Source organism: Pogona vitticeps, chromosome 1, assembly GCF_051106095.1.
Source record: "Pogona vitticeps strain Pit_001003342236 chromosome 1, PviZW2.1, whole genome shotgun sequence".
Lineage (NCBI taxonomy): Eukaryota > Metazoa > Chordata > Lepidosauria > Squamata > Agamidae > Pogona > Pogona vitticeps.
This window is the reverse complement of record NC_135783.1, coordinates 3,611,771-3,632,584: the sequence shown is the minus strand read 5'-3', so window position 1 is coordinate 3,632,584 and position 20,814 is coordinate 3,611,771. Positions and strand designations below refer to the sequence as shown.

At 47.3% G+C, this 20,814-nt stretch overlaps 2 long non-coding RNA genes across 2 annotated transcripts; one reads left to right on the top strand and one right to left on the bottom strand.

The window, feature by feature from the left end:
- Positions 1-3,006: 3,006 nt before the first annotated feature.
- Positions 3,007-15,481, bottom strand: LOC140703204 (uncharacterized). The gene is made up of 2 exons (XR_012082585.2): positions 15,388-15,481; positions 3,007-8,093 (listed from the first exon to the last, which is right to left on the bottom strand). It is a non-coding gene; the product is annotated as an uncharacterized LOC140703204 (long non-coding RNA).
- Positions 6,707-8,852, top strand: LOC140703203 (uncharacterized). Its single transcript, XR_012082582.2, has 2 exons — positions 6,707-6,845; positions 8,305-8,852. It is a non-coding gene; the product is annotated as an uncharacterized LOC140703203 (long non-coding RNA).
- Positions 15,482-20,814: the final 5,333 nt, after the last annotated feature.

Genomic DNA, 20,814 nt, shown 5'->3' with positions numbered 1-20,814 from the left:
TTAAACATGGCACAAAAAGAGCCATCTGTAAACTGTCCCTCCATCCCTCCCTCTAAAATTATCTGAAAATAATATAAAAGTTCCACAGCATACTCTGTATATGGAACCAGGCTAGATCAAGATCGGATGAGGCCCTAAACAGTATCAAAAGTTTAAAATGCCACACACAGTATACCAAGAAATGTCTTAGGAGAGTCTGTTCTATTTTCTAAACCTTTTAGTTCTTTTTGTTTTGCTTTTTGTAACATTGCAGTCATGTTTTATTTATTTATTTATTTTATTTTATTTTATTTTATTTATACCCCACCTATCTGGACTAGCAGACCACTCTTTTGCAGAGGTATCTGTTACCGAGATCAGAATATTTGTTTGTTTGTTTGTTATATTTATATCTCGCCCATCTCATGCTTAAGCACTAACTCTTTCACCAAATGCATCACCAGACGGGGTCCTTTAAGACGTGGTAGCCGTCTTTTAAATATGATTCCAGTCTGTCTTTGCCGCCCTCGGAGTTTTTAGAATGGCCTTCAGAGCCAAAAGAAAGAAGGCAAAACACACACACATTATAAAGGAAGAGTCGGAGCTGGAGAAGGGCTAGAACGGGTAGCGTAGCATTCCAGGAACAGAGCCGGAAAGACAGGGCCACCAAGAGGTGCCGTGAACGCTTTCCACTTTGGAGAGAAAAGGGAAATTGGGAAATTTCCCTTCTCCCTTCTCATCACTGTAATGGTGAAAAAAGAGAGAAAAGAATGCAAGCAGTTCCTAGCCTATAAGGAAGGGACGCCCCTGTTTTTGAAACTCAAGAAGACACATTAGACATGCACATCTGTATGTATGTGTTTGTGTGTGAGAGAGAGGGAGAGAGAGGGGGGGAGGGAGAGAGACAGAGAGAGTTTGTGTGTATTTGCAAAACTGTGTCAGTGGTTGTGGGTTAATTTAGCCTCTGGAGGAAGATCAATTTAACATGTGGCAAACAAATGTCCCTGAGCGAGAACTGCGAGGGAAGATTTGGGAAGAAGGCCAGGAAATGGGGAAGGAGGGGAGCTCCCACTGATGCTCCTCAGGCCAGAGGAGAGGATGATCTGGGGATGGTGGGGAAGGTTGGCGGAGTGGCGTTAGTGAGGCCATCCTAGCACTGCCCACCCTGGGCTCCAACTAGTGCAGAGGTGAGCTCCAGAATCCACAACGCTGGAGCCGTTTGGCAGGAGTGCGAGGATGTGGGACTGATTTTTCTGCTTTGCTTTTTGCTGGAGTTGGAAAAAGCCATGCTTGGCAACCCTCACATATCCCCAGCGAGGGATCTGTGCACTGCACAGACATGCTCTGGGGTCCACATAGCCTGAAGAAAATAAGGGCCAGGCAGCCACCGGAGAGGGAGAGGGAGAAAGAAACTTGGACCGGTTACAGTCAATTTTTGTGCAGCCGCTGCTTCATGCATGCTGCTTTTGCATGAGAGGGCCCAACAGGGAGTTTAAAACCAGAGCCATTTTTTAATACCTTGGATATCTAAGAAACAGCAGTGTAAAAAGGATGGGGTAATTAAGGTATGGCCCAGACTGTGGTGCAAAAACAATGCACGGATGGCGATGCTATCATCGTGAAATCAATTATTAATGGTTGTTGTGGGTTTTTCAGGCTCTTTGGCCGTGTTCCGGAGGTTGTTCTCCCTAACGTTTCGCCAGTCTCTGTGGCTGGCATCTTCAGAGGACAAAAGTCAGAACTCTGTCTGTGCTCTGGTGTGTGGGATAGTTGAGTACTGTATTTGTAGCTGTGGGGTCAATTTTTTATCCTTTTCAAGAGATTGGGTGATTATGGTGGTCAAGGTGTGTTTTTTTTTTTTGTTATGGATGAATTGTTGTGATAAGGGGGAGGGAGATGATCTATCACTGTGATTGATAGGTGTTGTTAGCTAGTCTTTTGTGCACAGGGATCCTGGCCAAGGAAAGCCTTTGAGAATAAATCAATTATAATTTGGCTAACGGAGTTTCCTGCTTAGAGATGCCTATCAGGCCTGCTTCCATTCAAGGTGCCATGAGATGGTTAAGAAGTAGGTCTTTCACAAATGTTGGAAACATCCATTTGGACTACAATACCCAGCATCCAGTGGGGAGTGCTGGGACTTGTAGTCAAAACAGTCATCCTTCCAAATATTTCCTCTTTGAGGAAGGCTTTTCTAGAATAAAATACTATCTACAGTTTCCTTCTCCTGACAATTAAGATGCCATTTTAATTGATCTCTGATGACTTTTTGAAAGGTCCTTTGCATCCCATTGTGGGGTTTCCTTAAATGAATTAATTGCTATGCTATTCATTTGGTACACTTATATCTCACCTTTCTTCCTTTCAACAGGGTGGTCCCTCACCTAGATGCTGAGGTGGCTGGACCAAGATGTCCTCAGATCTTGAGGCATTTCAAGTTAAGCAATATACGTGCTCCAGGATGATGGATGATGAAAGATGGCTAATGGCACCTTGTTTTAAACAGAACCCTGAAACAGAGCGCTGCCGTTGGATTTGGGTCAGAAGCTGAAAAAAAGCAGCTGTGACAGAGCGAAATCTCTTTGTCGTGCATCTCGTTGTCAACGAGAAGCCCCAATGCCACTGAAATGTGCTTTCTGGAAATATTTAGTCTGTTTCAGACCAGAGAGAAGTAGTATTCGAACTGTTGCAGAGAATGATTTTTTTGTCAAACGCAAGAGCTTTGCTGGGTCAGATCTAAGGCCCGTCTTTCTCGGGCATTTTGTCCACATAGGAGCCAACCCGCTGAATCCCCCAAACAAAGGGTCAGTTTTCCAAGGGTTCCTTTGCCCACAACAACCCCCAAGTCACGTGTGAGGGCAAAAGGGTCCCTCCTTTCATCCTCCCCAGCATCCAGAAGCCTACAGCCTCTCAAAGTTAGGTGAAGGAGGTTTGGCCCTAAAACAAGGCCCCCTTTGTCTACATATTTTTAGAAGCTGCCTTAGGAGGGGAGTGGTGGCCTAGAAATTAATGAAACCAAACAAGATGTAGGAAATAACTTACTTTACTTTATTTAGATTTATACCCCACCCCTCTAGACAAAGTCTACTTGGGGCGGCTTACAAAAAATGATAAAATACAATAGAATAATATAGTTATTAAAACTTAATAATACAAACAACTAACTAGTGGATACATACATTAACAAGATGGGAAATTAAAGAAACAAAACAGTTAATTGACTGGAGGGAAGGCCTGCCTAAAGAGCCAAGTTTTTAAATGGCTTTTAAGAACACCCAGCGAGGGAGCCAGGCGGATTTCCCTTGGTAGATTATTCCACAGCCGAGGGGCCACTACCGAGAAGGCCCAGTTTCTTGTTCTTTCTTTCCGGGCCTCTCTCGGCGTCAGGCCCCTCAGCCGTCCCTGCTGGCTTTGTCGGGTGATTTGAGTAGACCTGGGTGGGAGAAGGCGATCTGCCAGGTATCGAGGTCCCAAACTGTTTAGGGCTTTATACGTCATCATTAAAACTTTGAAATCTTTTGAAATAAAAATAGGAAGTCCTGTTTCTGTAGATTCCATTAGACTGGGCTGAGCCGTCTCTCACGTGGGACCTTCGAGAGTTGGGTTGCACCTACTCCTGCGCTCCCAGCCCTCTGATATATATATATTTTCTTACACATTAGCCAAAGTCATTTAGACTGCTGCAAGGCAGAGCACACACACATACATTAACTGGGACACCAGTTGGGAATCCAGGCCCAGGAAGGGATAGGACATCAAACAAAACATTCTAGGATCCCTTCCCTCCCCCATCCATTTTGGCCTGGGGCGGTGGTATCACCTGCAAACTTGGTAACTCAGCCTTGGTGATGGGAGGTTACAAAGAGCCATTCTGACTCACAGTCCTTGATGGCCTTATCCTTTGTGAGTGTCTCTGATAAGAGAATCTGTGCTTTCAGGTCAATCCTGACTTCTGGCAACCCTTTCCGAGGTTTCTTAGGCAGAGAGTACTCAGAATTGGTTTACCCATTCCTTTCTTCTTAGAACCATAGAATAGTGAAGTTGGAAGGGGCCTCTGAGGCCATCCAGTCCAACCCCCTGCTCAGTGCAGGAATACAGATCAGAGGAGATCTGCCAGGTGTTTGTCTAAGCTTCTCTTGAACGCCTCCAACGTTGGAGCATCCACCGCTTCTCAAGGTCAGGGGTTCCATCATCCTACTGCTCTAACAGGATGTTTTCCCCGATACTGTATTTAGCCTAAATCCGGCTTTCTGTAGCTTGAGCCCATCTCCTGCACTCTTGATACAATGTTAAATTTTACACCATTACAATGTTACATTTTACATTGAATTAACTATGTATTACAGCGGTGGGGAATTGTTAGTGTTCAAGTGGTTTGGACTCCAGAACCCAGAAGCCCCAGACAGCATAGCTACTCGAAAAGAATTATGGGAAGAATAGTCAAAAACACTAGGAGGCGGGAAGGTTACTCTTCAGCCTCCAAAGCAGAGCTTGGAAGAATTGTTTTTCTTGGCTGTAGGTCCATGAATCCTCTAACTCTGTCGTTACCAGGGTGTTCTTGACTACAACTCCCAGAAACCCTGGTCAGCCCAGCAAGTGGTGAAGGCTTCTGGGAATTGCAGTCCAAGAACACCTGGGTTACCTAAGGTTGAGAACCATTGCTCTAACTAATGCAGTCCCTGACTGGGGATTCTGGGAGTCACAATCGAACAAGTAACTGTTCCACAAGATGACATGTAGGATTGGATCCTTAAAGAATCATCAGAGCTCAGGAAGTGATGTCTTACTCAGCATCCTATTTAATAAACCCAGACACTAGGTGTGGGAAGGAGAGGATACAAAAAATTAACAAGCTGCAAACAAGGCTGATTTCCACCCCTCCTTCTGCTGACTCCTGTGTGGCTGGCCAAAGTTAATTAATCCTGGGAAAATCCGATTTCCGAGGTGCAACTTCACAGTTGATCTGTTTGCATTTTCCCTGCTGTGTACCTGCACCCTCTGTTTATACGATATATTTTAAAAACTGCACATCTATTTTCGTTGAATCAAAGTTGGAGGGTTTTCGATATCTGAGGTTCCCACTTGGGAAACTTTAATTAGCTCTTAAAAACCTCCTCCGGACAGGGAAAAGTTCTACCCTAGTTGGGTACAGGCGGTCACTACTTGTTCCAAAATAAGAGCAAGTGTCCAAAATGAATCTCCAGAAGCCATGTTGCTTTCCCTGCAGGAAATAGTTTAAATCCTTGCCGTCCCCCACCCCCAAGAAAACCTCATAGAAGTGCATTTCTGTGCTACAGCTTCTCATCTGGAGCCCTTTACATAAAAAAAAGAAGAAAGGGTGCACAAACTGAAATTTAAAAGCTTCCAGCCAATCAGGAGTATGACTCCCCCCCCCCGCACTGCCTCCTATTTTTGTTTACAAAAAATGCAGGCAGCATTTTCATCCCGCTGTCCCTGCAAGTATTTTGAACTACTAAATCTACAATTCCTTGGCATACTGGGTTTGGTCCATCTTCATAGGCCCAACATTCAGTTTAAAAGGATAAGGGAAAGTGGCTCCAGCAGTCAAGCTGTAGCGGGGAAGTGGATTTGTAAGGAATTCTTTCCTAGTGAAGGAAATTTCAAAAATGTGTCTTTTGTAGTTCCGTGTAGACACAAATACTGGTAAGCCCCTGTCCCCTTCAGGAAGAACTCTGCCCAGCCATGCTCATTTGGTATAGAATATTTGCCTGTCTCGGCAAGCCCTAAATGATGTAAGAATGCAGTGGTATCCTAAGGAAGCTTTTTTTTATCCTTACCCTACTGGTATTTTCAGAAAACCTCAACCTGAAAACCACAGCTGACTCTCAGCCTAGACCAATATATTCAGTGTTCAGAAGCAAAGCGGGGCAAAAAAAGAGGGTGGGATATGATTAATCCTTTAAAATGTGAATTCCTCCAGCGAAATACAGGTTCATAACTGTCATCATTCAAAAGTTGGTTGCCTGTTTGCAGATCTCTTTTCCAGCTTCCTTAAATCGGTTTTCAGTGCTGTCCCTTTAAGGGAAGGAAAATCTCTCTCTCTCTCTCTCTCTCTCTCTCTCTGCTTCCATGTGGGCGTCTTTTCAGCAGAGAGAGCCAAGCCAAACAACTCAAATCCCCTCCCTCGCCCTCCCTCCTCTCGTTTATATATCCAGCCTGCTGAGGCTGGATCGCTCTGGCTCAGAAAATATTTGGCAGCTGTTCTGCTTTCCAACTCCCCCCTCAAAAAAAACCCAACCAACAAAAAAAAAACTTTGTGTGGGTTTGGGTTCCCTTAACCACAATCTTGGTGGTGAAAGTTTTCAAGACATATTATTGAACCCTTATGCTCTAAAAGAGTGGCTTTCAGAAAAAGGAAGGAAGGAAGAGGAAAGGGGAAAATGCCGTTGAAATACTATTGAGCAGAGGGAAAGCCATTACGATCACTAAAAGCATTTACAGTACAGTACACCGTTTTCACAGTGCAGTTTGTTTAGATTATCTTGTCTGCAATCTCTGGTTTTGTTTGATGGCGTGTTCAAGTTGCTGTCCCTCATGGGGAAAAGAATAATGCAGATTTTACCGATGATGTATGCAAAGAGCTCTGAGGACTTAGGAGAAGGGTTGTATGTATAAATGTGCATCGTTGAGAACAGTATACCATAAAAGCACCTTTCCCATTTCAGATAGGGAACTGGCTGCCTCTACCAAGAACCAGAACACCGGGCTGATGAAACGCTTCCGTAGTGAAAAGAAGAGTCTGCTTGCCCAGGGTTCAGCTTGTTCCACCGACGGCCACAATCCCACCTAACTTCTGTTGAGACCAGAGTCTCCAGGAAGGAGACCAGCCCTCCACCTGCCCAGTGGTAAGACCATTTCTAGAAGCATGATCTTGTGTCAGTCTGCTGAGGGGACTTTCCACTCCGTGGAAGCGTGACAGAATACGGGCCCAGGAGACCTCCTTACCCCTAATATGGTTAAAAGTGTACTGGACTAGCACAGATTATGACACTGTGAATATAAGACTGTGATGGGTCCAGTATCTGCCGTTTGCAGGCTTCGTCACTGTCAAAGCCTGCATTTCATAATACCAGTGAGACACGGTATAGTTGGCTTCTGCTGTTATGTTTACTTGGATTGAATTTAAAACACAGGAAAGGTGCATCAATGTGCCAATGGTCTGAGCGAGGAGGAGGGTGGAAGAGCTTCAGCCATCATTCCCCCCCTCCTTCAAACCGAAGGCTTTTCCTCACTGAGGAGTACACTGCGTTTGTATTCAGTCTTAAAATAACCCTGTGAAGTAGGTTCCTGTTGTTCCAGTTTTGCAAATAGGGAAGTCCTGTGTGCCTTGCCCAAAGCTATGAGGCTCAAACCAGGATGAGCTTAGCTTCTGGGTCTTAGAACTCCCTGCAGGCACAGAGGACAAAAGGGATATCCCATGCCGCCAACCTCCAGCTGGCTGGCTGCCCCAAGCCTTTGGATTCACCCAGACTTAGTATAAATGCCAGGAGCCTGACCTTCTGCCTTTAGCTAGTCAACAGAACAGTAACTTCTCTGCCTAATCCATTTCTGGTCTGAATCATTTCCACTGGTTCCAGCAAATAACAGTAAGGATCATGGGTGGAAAAGCACCTAGATTTGGGTGAAAAAAAACAAACCCTAAGATTGTTCCTAACAGAGGTACTTCAGGTCTTCCAGCCCCACTCCGAGACTGTTGCAATTCTCATGAATTAATCTGCATCTGTCTCACTGTGCGAGCCCAGAGGTTCTGCAGTTAGTGTGGAGTACTGAACAGAGTGTGTGAAGAACAGCCACCCAGGGAGGTGTGAGATTCCCTTGCGTCACTGGATAACGTCCAAAATGTGCCACGTGTGCTCACATTTCTGGAAGGGGGCCTCCATGGAGCTTCCTTCGGGTCCCTCCCAAAATTTTGTTTTCTGTCGACTCCATTCCAGGCTCTGCCACTCATCCATCGGCAGGTTCTGCTTCTGACCCCATCTCTCGTCTTATTGTCCTGCGCTACTCCAGGGAGTTTAGCCGTCAGAATCTGGCCATCTATCCAGCAATTCAGAGGCATCAGGAGTTCTGAATCAACACCACTTTGTCCCGAGTGTCTGTTTAAATGAAATAAAACAATTAATGGGTATTTAAACTTCCCATCACAACATAGGCATACATAGGCATAGGCATCCTTCAGTCTCGAGAGACTATGGTAACATGCTCTGAATCGAGGAGTGTCCTCTCCAGAGCATGGAGCCTGGGTAAAGTAAAATCCATCACCATAACAATAATGATAAATGGATCCTTCCCTTTTCCTCCCATAAGTTGCAGCTGAACAGAAGAGGGGCTACCGGTGCTTAAACATTCCAGTACATCTGCTCTGCAAAAAGCAGAACACGTTGGCCAGAGAGTCCAAGGAAGAAAGCCGAGTCCCAGAACATTCCGTCTGCCCGACTGCGGATCACATTCCGCCCCATGTGAATCTACGCCTTGGCCTTGCTGAATGAAACATGGAGGGCTTTCCAGCCGTTATGTGAAGTGGAAGGGTGCCGGGAGGGTATTTTGAAGAACACTGTGAACACGAGGTTATGTAACTGACTGTAGCGGCATCCTCTCAAATCACGCCTTGCACTTTAAATAAAAAAATGCAGTTATTACATAGAGGAGTGGAAGCTGGCAGACAAAAGGTTCCTGCACAAGACCATCTAGTAGGGATTAGAAGAACTGGTTTTGATCTGCCGCTATTATTGTTTCCGCTGGGTTTTAAGCTGGTTTTTATCTTATGTTTTACTGCCATGTTACAGGCTTTATATGTTTGTGATTTGTTCAATTTTATTATGTTGGTTTTTTAAAAAAATTATTTCTGAAAGCCATCCTTACAGTCTACAGCTGAAGTACATACATTTATTTAAAGGCAAACAAGCAAATGCATTGTTGGTTGTTATGGGTTTTTCGGGCTCTTTGGCCATGTTCTGAAGGTTGTTCTTCCTGACATTTCGCCAGTCTCTGGCCGGCATCTTCAGAGGGCTGGAGTAGGAACTCTGTTCATGCTCTGTTGCTGTTTGTTGGATAGTTGAGCATTTATAGCTATACAAAAGCAAATGCATTTCTTTTGATCCAGCAAACGCAGGACAGTATACTGAAAAATCAAGCAAAATCTCCACTCTAATGTTAAACAAACCCAAAACAACACATAAGTTTAAAAGAACCACAAAGGGATTTCCCATCATTTAAATTGTAATTGTTTGGATTGCTTTCATCCCCTGGGCAGCTGTCAGTAGAAATCTGACTTTCTAGGAAGTCTCTAATGTTGTGTTTATTGCCCGTGCTTAATATTTTACCACAGGTCGTGCACAAGAACTGTCTAGATGTGTTGCACGTGTTAGTTTCGTTACTTCAGAGCACAGAACATTGGCAGAGGATCAATTTTTCACCGAAAAACACAGGGAAAAGTTGGTAATGGAACTACAGTTGGAATGTGGCGATCCTTGGCTTGCAAGTGGGCTGGACTGCTTTTGTTTTTGTTTACAGGATTCACTGAGAGGGACCACAGCTTTGTACCAGCGTACTTATGCTAAATGCACAGACGACCGGATTTAGTCCATGGCATTTTGAATTGCCAAATCATAGAATAAGCAGAGATGAAACACCCTGGAGAATATCCACCAATCGAAGTTCAGGATTCCAAAATAAAAACAATTGTTAGCTGCTGAGAAAAGGAAATGTGTCCACAAATTCGCTTGTGAACAAAATTACAGTACAAGTTAAGGTACCTATCCTTCCTTCTGCAGAATGTTAGTCGTCAATATCTGCTACAGTCTTATGCCAAGACTGAAATCTTCTCACACGTGGTTTGGCATAAAGATGCGCCTTGTAAACATTTCCAGGGCATCACACCTAGGCAGTCTCATTGCACAATTGATTGTACTGCATTTTGTTTCCCTTCTCTTCTCTGCTATTTGTAAGGCCTCGCTGGACAGCCACTTTGCTTTCTTGCATTTCCTCTTCTTTGGGATGGTTTTCGTTGCTCCCTCCTGTACAATGTTACGAGCCTCCAGCCATAGTTCTTCAGGCACTCTCTCCACCAAATCTAGTTCCTTAAATCTGTTCTTCACATCCACTGTGTATTCATAAGGATTCGGTTTAGATTATACCTGGGACGTGGGACGTGGTGGCGCTGTGGGCTAAACCGCAGAAGCCTGTGCTGCAGGGTCAGAAGACCAAGCAGTCGTAAGATCGAATCCACGCGACGGAGTGAGCTCCCATCACTTTGTCCCAGCTCCCACCAACCTAGCGGTTCGAAAGCATGCAAATGCAAGTAGATAAATAGGGACCACCTCGGTGGGAAGGTAACAGCGTTCCGTGTCTACGTCGCACTGGCCACGTGACCACGGAAGAGTGTCTTGGGACTAAACGCTGGCTCTAGGGCTTGGAAACGGGGATGAGCACCGCCCCTTAGAGTCGAACACGACTGGACAAAAATTGTCAAGGGGAACCTTTACCTTTTTATACCTGACTAGCCCAGTGGTTTTTCCTACTCTCTTCAGTTTAAGCTTGAATTTTGCTATGAGAAGCTGATGCTCAGAGCCACAATCAGCTCTAGGTCTTGTTTTTGCTGACTGTATAGAGGTTCTCCATCTTTGGCTGCAGAGAATATAATCAATCTGATTATGGTATTGCCCATCTGGTGATGTCCATGTGTAGACTCACCTCTTGTGTTCTTGGAAAATAGCGATTTTGATGCCCTAGGGATCCCCTTTGTCCAATGGCACTCTTCAGAAGCCGTGGAGTGGGAGGGCCAATTGTTTAAATACAGAAAATTGTCTCGGCCCATCGTGGTCCCTCCACCAGGACCACTGGCTTCAATTTTCCAACTCTAAATTATTCCCCCTCCCATTCTGTGGCTCCTTGGTCATGCTTCAGGACAAAGGGGATCCCGTGAAACCTGGGGAATGGGGGATTGAATAAACTTTTTTGTTGCCTCCCAAATTGCCATGGCTGATGTCATCCTTACTCTGCTGTGCAAAGTTGCAGAACAGGATTTCAGGCACTGTCTTGCTTGTTTCCCATCCTATTGCTGGCTACCAGATGTTGTTGGGTTGCAAGTCCCATCACCTCTGCCCACTGATTTTGCTACTGATGGACTCTGCAATCCATTGAGGCCCACAGCACCATAGCTTCTCCACTCCAGCTACAGAGTCAACTGCTCTACCCATGTTAACTTAAACTACCAGATTTAACCATTGTACAACCATTGCTACTTAAGGCTAGAATATATCATAGTAAACGGTCCAATGACATGACTCAATACAGGACAACTTGTTTCAAGTACTGTACCATGTTGAAACATAAGCGTATGCTAGACTGATTTCCCTGCTGTTCAAAGTCATTCTCACCGGATTATTTTAGAGTGGAGGCTCTAGATTTTGCTAGACATGTGGTGAGTTTAACTAATTTTTCATTTTGTAACAATTAAGGTTCCTATTCTAAATTAATTAACACACAGTACAACAGTGGAGTCCGCAGCCTGGGGGTACACCTGGACCCGATGCTCATCATGGAAACGCAAGTGGCGTCGGTAGTCTGCACCGCCTTTTTCCACCTTTGGCGGATTGCCCGGCTGCAACCTTACCTAGACACGGGGGCGCTCACTACCTTAGTACATGCACTCGTAATTTCTAGATTAAACTACTGTAACACACTCTACGTGGGGCTTCCTTTGAAGCTGATGCGGAAACTTCAAGTGGTGCAGAATGCGGCGGCCAGACTCCTTACTGGAATGAGAAAATATCAACATATCTCTCCTACTCTGGCCATGCTGCACTGGCTGCCCATTCGTTTCCGCATTGACTTCAAAGTGTTAATGCTTACATATAAAGCCCTAAACGGTTTAGGACCTCGATACTTGCCGGAATGCTTACTCCCAACTAGCTCTACCCGTGTTACCCGCGCGAGCCAGGAGGTGAGGCTGAGGAGCCTGACGCCGAAGGAGGCCCGTAAGGAAAGAACTAGAAACCAGGCCTTCTAGGCGGTGGCTCCTCGCCTCTGGAATAACCTACCTCTGGAGATTCGTGCTGCACCCTCGCTGGGTACTTTTAAGAACCAACTAAAAACGTGGATGTATAGGCAGGCCTTCCCTTCCAGTTAATTCCTGTCCTCTTTCCTTTTTTTTCTCTTTATTTGATTTATTTTGTATTTTTCCCATTGCAAAATCATTTAATTAATTAATTGTTATAAATTTTTCTTGAACTTGTTATGTTTTATGTTGTAAGCCGCCTAGAGTGGTCGAAATGACTAGATAGGCGGGGTATAAATACAAATAATAATAATAATAATAATAATAATAATAATAATAATAATAATAATAATAATAATAATAATAATAATAATAATAATAATAATAATAATAATAATAATAATAATAATAATAATAATAATAAGGAGGAGGAGGAGGAGGAAGAGGAAGAGGAGGTAGTTCTATCTCCTTACCTTTACACATTAAAATGAATTCAGTTTCCCTCAGAATTATGCAAAGATGGCATCTCTGTTGAACTAAAATTTATTATTTTGTCAGCAAGTTATCACCAAGTCAATGGAGAGGGCGTGGAAAAATGGGCACTCTGTTACCGATAGGGCTACAGTGCCCAAGGGCTGCAAAATTCTGGAATCAGGTGATAATACTCCTAGAGTGCACAACTGCCCTACTGATTGAATATTGCAGGGCACTGATATCATGTTCAGTATTTATGCGACGGAATAAAAATGCTTCTCTAGGCTCTCCCGTTCAATTCAAAGCTGTGAGGGACTGTGTGTTCTTCCTAGAGTGGCTGTTTTTTTAAACACTGGACTGGTTCCAAGGACACTCAAAGTGGCCATTTCTTCAGTGACAGTGTGGGCTACTACAGGCACCCAGAGGGGCCACCTGGACTACTGGACAGGCACTTGCTTCCTGTACTGTGAGTGGGGTATGGTTAAACTGCAGCACTGCAATCAAAACTCTGCTTGCGACCTGGGTTCAACCCCACGTAGCTGGCTCAAGATTCATTCAGTCCTTCCAAGATGGGTAAGTATAGTACCCAGCTCACTGGGGGGGATAATGTATAGCCTGCATAATTAAATTCTAAATTGCCCAAAGAGTGCTTTAATGCTATGTGATGGTATACAGACTGCACGTTTTGCTGTGTTCAGCAGGCAATGCAGTGACGTCTCTTCTCTGGGACTGCGTGATTGATACCCGTTCTGTATGAATCTGCCAGGCTCCTGCTTTTCCACTCACTTCCTTTTGCTTGCTGCTCGCAAGATACCCTGTTTAGAGCTTTCCATCTTTTTTGCTGAGCTTCTCATGTGCAGGAAATGTGGGGGCAAGACTCCTGCTGAAGCACCTAGTTCATCTCCAGAGGTTTCTGAAATGCCAAGTGCAGGTGCAGAGAGAATCCACGGGTGTGAGTCACAGAGTCCACAAAGTCAAGAAATGATCTGTGCCGTTCCTGGGAAGGCACCTTGCAGCCACCCTCTGTACTTGTCCCATGCCATGGCAATTCACTTTTGAGTTTTTTATACGTCGTGTGGCGCCTGGATGGGATCTAGAGGCTGCCGATGATTATTATAATTGTTTTGTCGTGGCTCTCCTGTACTTGGTTTGTGGTAGTCCTGGCACAGGATGCGCCTTGCTGTCGATGCACTTTGCAACACATGTAAGTTATGCCAACCTCTGGGTCTCTGTGTCCTTTCTTTTCTTTTTGGAAACCACCAGCTCGGCACCATGTTACAGAACCACATGTTGCAATGGAAAGCATGCAGAGGATGGAAAGCCAGGGATGTGAGGACAAAAAGCATGGAGCGGGTGCACAAGTGTGAAAAACGGGGTTTACGTGCAGCCACTGGGTCTGAAGGGCTGTGGCCCCCGTTGGGCAGCAGGGAAGGGCCCTCCAAGGGCTGCCCTGTTCAGCCAGTTGTCTGCTCCTCCATTGTGCACATGGGGTGACCCTTGGCCACAGAAATATCATGGGGGTTTCATAGAGAGGGGCACCAGAGGTCCCTCTCTTATCACCCTGAGAAGACGCTGCTATTGAGGCGAGAGGAAATGCTTTTGCCCAAGAAAGAAGGAATGGAGGAAGTCAGCCAGAAACAAGTGTGAGGAGAAAAATGGAAGCTGGATTCTTCTCTTCTCTCCCCCCCCTCCCGCTATTAATTCTGGGCATCAACATTACGCCTCTGCCTGTGGAGAACAGAAAGGCCGAGCTGAGGCTGCCCCTTAACCTCGCCGCCCTGTCAGCCTTCCCTCCCTTCAAAGAACTTTCCTCCAGGCCCTCAACGGACACAACGTAATGAGAAAGGATCGTGTTTTTGTGTGTGGCTTCTGTTTTACGTGACAAAGACGTGTGTTCGAAACAGGGACTTAAACCGCCTCCAGCGGGGACGCTTGCGAGGAAGGAATTAAAACGAGGGAAGCTCCCGCCTGATTCCCTCATGAAGGAACAAGGAGCGTCGGGGGGGGGGGGAAGAGGGGGGAGGGAGCGCGGTGGCGACGTCAACGGTCCCCCTCAGGCGCTCGGGTAAAAAAAAAAAGCCCAAGCCCCGCCCCCCTCCATCATGGCGGGCGGAAAGAGGCTCCCTTAACTGCTGCCTCAGCACCTCCCAGCGCGCGCGCGCTTAAGGCGCTGGGCGGGACCTTCCCGCCACGCCTCCATTCCGGCGACGCTATTGGTCACATCTCGCTCCTTCCCCGTCACTAAAAAGGGATTGGTTGAGCTGGCTCCGCCCCCTTGCTCACACGCCTTATTTATTTTCTTCCCTCCGCCCACCCCCCTCCATCCTTTCCGAAAAGCGCCTGTTTCTTTTCCCGGCTTCGCTTCCGATTGGCCCAGCGCCGCTCGCCGTCTGCCCTCCCCGCGCGCTCCGATTGGCCGCTCTCGGCAGGCGCTGGCTTCTCGGATTGGCGCCCGCGCCCCTCCCTCCCGACCGAACGTGCAGGCCCGGCTGTCCTGGGCGGAGGAAGGAGGAGGGGAGGGGGGGGCTCTGCGTCCACGTGGGGACCTGCACGTAGTCCACCGCCAGCCCAGCCTGGAGACGCGAGAAGGCGGGGCAAAGAGGGAGTCACGTGGGAAGGGGATGGCAATAATGGGGGGGAAAGAAAAGAAAAGCGTAGCATGCATCGGAATGGGAGGGGGGGCGCCTAACATTTCAGAACTGGAAAGGTCCCCCCCCCCCCCGCAGAGTCTGACCTCGTGGCTCTATCTTGAGTTTTAAGACAGGGAAGCATGCAATGCAAAAAGATTTCCAATGCAAATAATTCCCCCCCCAGGAGGGATTTTCCCTGTGCAAGCGGATCGCCTTGCTGCTGCTGCCTCCTGCATGCGCAACACACACACACACACATACGCACGCACATGCACGCACGGACCTGACCTTGTGGCCGCTTGCACGTGCTCCCTTCTCGTTCCGCTGCTCCGATTAGCAGCCCGGCGCTGCAATAATCGCATGCGTGGGTTTTTGCAGCCTGCGGTTCCTAATGGTTCCCCCCCCCAGCAGCCGCCTTTGCTTCCCGCCCCCCCCCCAAAAAAAAAACCCTGACCTGGGAGCGCCAATGCCAGACGTTAGGAAGGAGACTTTACTCTGGGATAGGCAGGCTCCTGGCTTTTCTTGCAAGAGGTTTAACACCCTAATTCTGCCCCCCCCCCCGGCGTGTTTATTCAGGGGCAGGAAGCGCTGTTTCTGTTTGAGGGCTGCCCGCAAGTTCAAGCCTCCTGCGTATAGGACGCCAGCCTGACAAAAGCCTTTCGTGAAATGCGCGGCAGGCCAATAAAACTTAAGACTCAAGAGTCATTTCCTTCGTTATTGCAAGGATTCGTGGACCTCCTGCTTTTCTGCCTGCCTGTTTGTGTGCAGAGCAGGGTGCAAGAACGGAATGATACATTCATTTTAGCTGCTTTTGCCACTGCGGCAAACTGAAAGAGCTCCTGCAGTGACTTTATTAGACCCTTTTGCAAAGAAATGCAAACAGTTCAAGGGACCGGGTTACCTTGAAAGCTGCTAAAAAGTTTGGGACTCCGATACTTGAAATAACACCCAGATGTGCACTAAGGCAAACAGCTGGTGTGATGCCACAAATATCACCTCTAGGTTACTTCGTTAAAACAAGGAAGTGGCCTTTTTAAAGTAATGGTGCTCCAGTATGGATTACCCTGAGTGAATGATATACAGTACCTGCCACAAACTTGTCTGCATGTAAGGCCTTTGTGGTTTGTGGACTGAGTATGGAGGGGTGGGATTTTGATTTCACATGCAAAATTATTTTAGGTAACATGCAAAACCGTATTTACTGATGTTGACCTCTTAAAATTGTTTGTCTGAACTTACAGTATTTTACCCGCTTTATCTACTGGTTTCCTGGAGGCAGTGGAAGACAGGAGGGCCTGGCGTGCTCTGGTCCATGGGGTCACGAAGAGTCGGACACGACTAAACGACTAAACACACACACATCTACTGGTTGGTTGTTTGGGAGGCGTGTATTGCTTTCCTTGTTTTAATTCTTGCAATTTGCTTTGGAATCAACGAGTGAAAAAAAACATATACTAAGGCTTGAAATAAAATCAAAACAGTGTAAGGAGTGCAAACTGGAACAGCTTCTACCATCATCACATGCAAACACACCTCAGGCCTTGACCTGTGAAAGGTGTTAAAATGAGCCAAAAAAGCCATGGCAGAATTTGTGAGGAAAATGAACATAGTCAAAAATCATTGTGACTCTCAAATTTGCCTCCTCAGACACACTAGACGCTGTTCCAAGTCCTCCATACAGAGGACATTACCATAGATTGAAGAATGCCTACTCTTGTTCAGTAAAAACAGTGAAAAAGGTGGGGAGAAAGGTGTTTGAGACCATGACCAAAAAGTCTGAAAATGTTTTTGAATAATACCTTGAAGCATGTGGTACCTTAAAAACTAATTTATTTATTTATTTATTTATTTATTTATTGGACTTATATACCGCCCCATAGCGCTACAAGCACTCTCCGGGCGGTTTACAATTTTAATTGTAACTATTATATTTTAATGTGAGCTTTTGTGGATCACGTCCACTTCTTCAGACATATGGAATAAAATGAAATACAGTATGATTTCATGAGTGACATGACTGATATGATCCACGAAAGCCCACGTTAAAATATAATTATTATATAATAAAATAATTATTCAAAATACAATAGTCTTCAAGCTGCTGCATATTTTTGCCTTTTTTGTTTCATGTTTTCTTTGGATTTTTACACGCTTGCACAGACTGCACAGTGAAGTCATTTATAAATTAATAAATTAGAAAAAAGCGTGCTTACAATCGCCTTGTAGTGCAGGAAACACAATTAAGTGAATTACCTTTTCTGAGATTCTTAAGCTTCAGTTCATTAGCATTTGTCATTGTGAAGGAGTGGGACCCAGTGTGCCATCCCCCGAAGAAGAAAGCCCGAAAGACGCAAGTGGCTGTGCAGAAGGGGTGCTGGTAGAAATAGAGAGTGAGGAAGAACTACAGAGAAGGCCTACCGAAGTGTGCTTGGTGGATGAGGGCGGAGCTGAGATGGACTTGATCATGTGGGAGGAGGTGAAAGGGGAAGGAGATTTTGCGCGGGAGTTCAGTTGGCTGGGAGAGGGAGAGCTGGGCAGATGCACCACGAGAGGGGTGCAGACAGATTGGTTGAAAGATGCCAAGGGCTTAACGGACGGGTCCCCAAGTACTCAGAGCCTACCAGAAGGAGGAGGACTGCTGCCTGAACCTCTTATAACTTGCGGTCGCGGTAGGACTTACGAACCCTTGGAATGGAGGGTTTCGGTCTTCCCAGTGGGCTACCATGGTGGGGGACGGAGGGTTATCCGCCCGGGCCCCGAGTTCCAACAGAAACCCTTGGAGGGGGATTGGGCCCGCCACCCCTGCTGTGGGACCATCTGCGCCGTCCGGAGTGCACCTTTAAGAACCCCGACGGATCGCGAGCGGTTTGGCCCGGCCCCATGGTAGATGATGAGATGGGTCAGCCTGTGGTTAGACCGAAGAAGTACGCTCTGTTAACCGATGATGTTTTGAAGGATCCGTTCGATCCCGTGGAATTAAGTGTTCATGCGAATAAAGTTGTCAGTTCTCAAGACTCGAACTCGCCTCCGCGTTTATTTCCCGCCTTTACCACCCAACCCCCCCCGGCCAAAGACGAACCTCGTCACAGTGGCGCCCAACGTGGGGCCGGGGGGACGGAAATGGCGGGAAACCAAGAGGTGGACCGGTTGCGAGAAGCGATGGAGAGACAAGCCCGACTTATAGAAAACCTGACGGAGCAGCAAATCTTGATGGCCCGGCAGATGCGCGGGAGAGGGAGTGAAGAGGAGAGGGGCGGCAGGAATCTGGCTAGCGTCAGGGGCAGCCTAGTGGCGGGACCGGCCCCAATCCGAATACAGAAGATGACCGCCACGGATGACCCTGAGGCGTACCTACACACGTTCGAGAGGGTGGCCACGGCTGCGGGGTGGCCACGGGACCAGTGGACTCTGGTGCTCATACCATGTCTCACCGGCCTGTTACAGGAGGTGGTTGATACCCTGGGAGTCCAAGAGGCGACGCGGTATGACGCGGTGAAAAATGCTATTTTGAACACCTTGAACTTAACGGAGGAAACTTATAGGAAGAGACTAAGGGAGTTGAAGTGGAAGCCAGGAACCCACCCGCGTACGGTCGCACAGAGGATGAGAGCTAACGCGATGAGGTGGTTGAAACCAGCCGAAAACGATGGTGAGAAGTTAGTGGATGCGGTTGTACTTGAACAGCTCGTGCAGTCCCTAGGAACCGGCGCGAGAAACTGGGTGCAGAAGAATAATCCCAAAACGCTAGAGAGGGCGATTACGCTGCTGGAGGACTACAGCAACACGGAAGAGGCGAACAAGGAAGTGACCGCCCCCTGGGCGGAGAGACAGCGACCACGAGGTGGAGAAGTTTCGCTTTCAACTTCCAACCTTACTGCGAAGGCGGGCACGGAGATGAGCGGATCGGCCAGAGCGCGCGGAAAAGGTTTCGAGCCGTTTGCACCCAAGCCGGTCCGGCCTATTACGGTTGATCAGATGATTTACGCGCCGGGCACGGGCTGGAAAGAGGGCAAGGACGGACGGCCCCTCTATACCCCAGGAGTGGTAGGGAAGGACAACAAAGAGGGGAGGATCGTCTGTTATTCCTGTGGGGTTCCGGGCCACGTGAAAAGGAATTGCCCCGGGATTGATTGTTCGTGGGTGGGGCGCTTAACGCGCGCGGTAGAGACTAAGGGCCCGACCTCGGAACGATGGGAAATAGACGCTTGGGTGAATGGGGTGAAGAAAAGAGCCCTCATAGACACGGGATGTGGGACGACCCTGGTGAGAGATCTACCGGGCGATAAGACGGATGGAGGACTATCGGTGCGATGCATCCACGGGGACCTTAAAAAGTACCAAACTATGTGGGCTACAGTGAAAGTAGGGGACGACGAAAGACATATGAAAATCGGGGTCGTTCCAGGACTGACGCGTGAAATGTTGCTTGGTCGGGACTGGGTGGGCTCCCGCAATGTGGGATCGGTTAAGGAAGGGCTGCAAGGGGATGAGGAGGATAGTAAGGATCAGTCCGATTTTTTGCAGAAAACGTCGCGGGAACAAGTGAGAGCTATGCAGCAGGATGACGCGTCGCTGCGGGAGCCCCTGCTGGCGGCTCAGCCATCGGGAACCATTGTAAGAGGACAAAGGGGGTGGGAAATGGATAACAACCTGTTGTATTATGTGCATGAGGATGCAAGTAGAAGGTTGGTGGTACCTTCCAAATGGAGGTTGAAAGTTATGGAATTGGCTCATGATATTCCCTTGGCAGGACATTTGGCAGAAGAAAAAATGAGGGCAAGGATAGAGCAGCGATTCTGGTGGCCGGAGTTGCGGAAGGGGGTGAAAGAATACTGTGAAACTTGCCCACAGTGTCAGAAAACCCAAAGGAAGCCACCCACGGGGGCTGAGTTAATCCCATTGCCTCTTATGGATCATCCCTTTCAAAGGATTGGATTGGACATTGTGGGACCACTGCTCAAGTCACAAGGGGGGCACACTCATATATTAGTGATCATAGATTACGCCACCCGATATCCTGAAGCGGTCCCCCTGAGATCGACCACAGCCAAAGTACTAGCGCGGGAGTTGATGCAGGTATTCACAAGGCTGGGGTTTCCCAAGGAAATACTTACTGACCAAGGCACGAATTTCATGAGCCAAACCTTGAAGGAGTTGTGGCGCCTCCTAGAGGTGAAACCCATTCACACCGCCGTGTATCATCCTCAGAGTAACGGCTTGGTGGAACGTTTCAACAAGACCCTGAAAGGCATGTTGCGGAAATTGGTCATGGAAAAACCCCGGCGATGGCACTTGTTAGTAGCCCCTTTAATGTTTGCCATAAGGGAGGTACCACAGTCCTCTACAGGATTTTCTCCGTTCGAACTAATGTATGGGTGGAATCCCAGAGGCATTCTGGACCTGGTGAAAGAAAGGTGGGAGGAAGGTCCAGATGACGCGCGGATCACTATCCAACAAGTGATTGAAATGAGGGAGCACCTAAGAACAGCAGTGGGACTGGCCAAGGCCAACCTTGGCCAGGCCCAAGCCGGGCAAAAGAGGAGATACGATCAAAAAGTGAAAGTGCGGGAGTTCGCCCCAGGGCAAAAGGTTCTGTTGTTGATGCCTTCTGAACACGCCAAGTTGTTCGCAACTTGGCAGGGCCCGTATGAGGTAGTACAGAAAATAGGAGATGTCGACTATGAGATATATATGCCGGACAAGACTAAGAAGAAG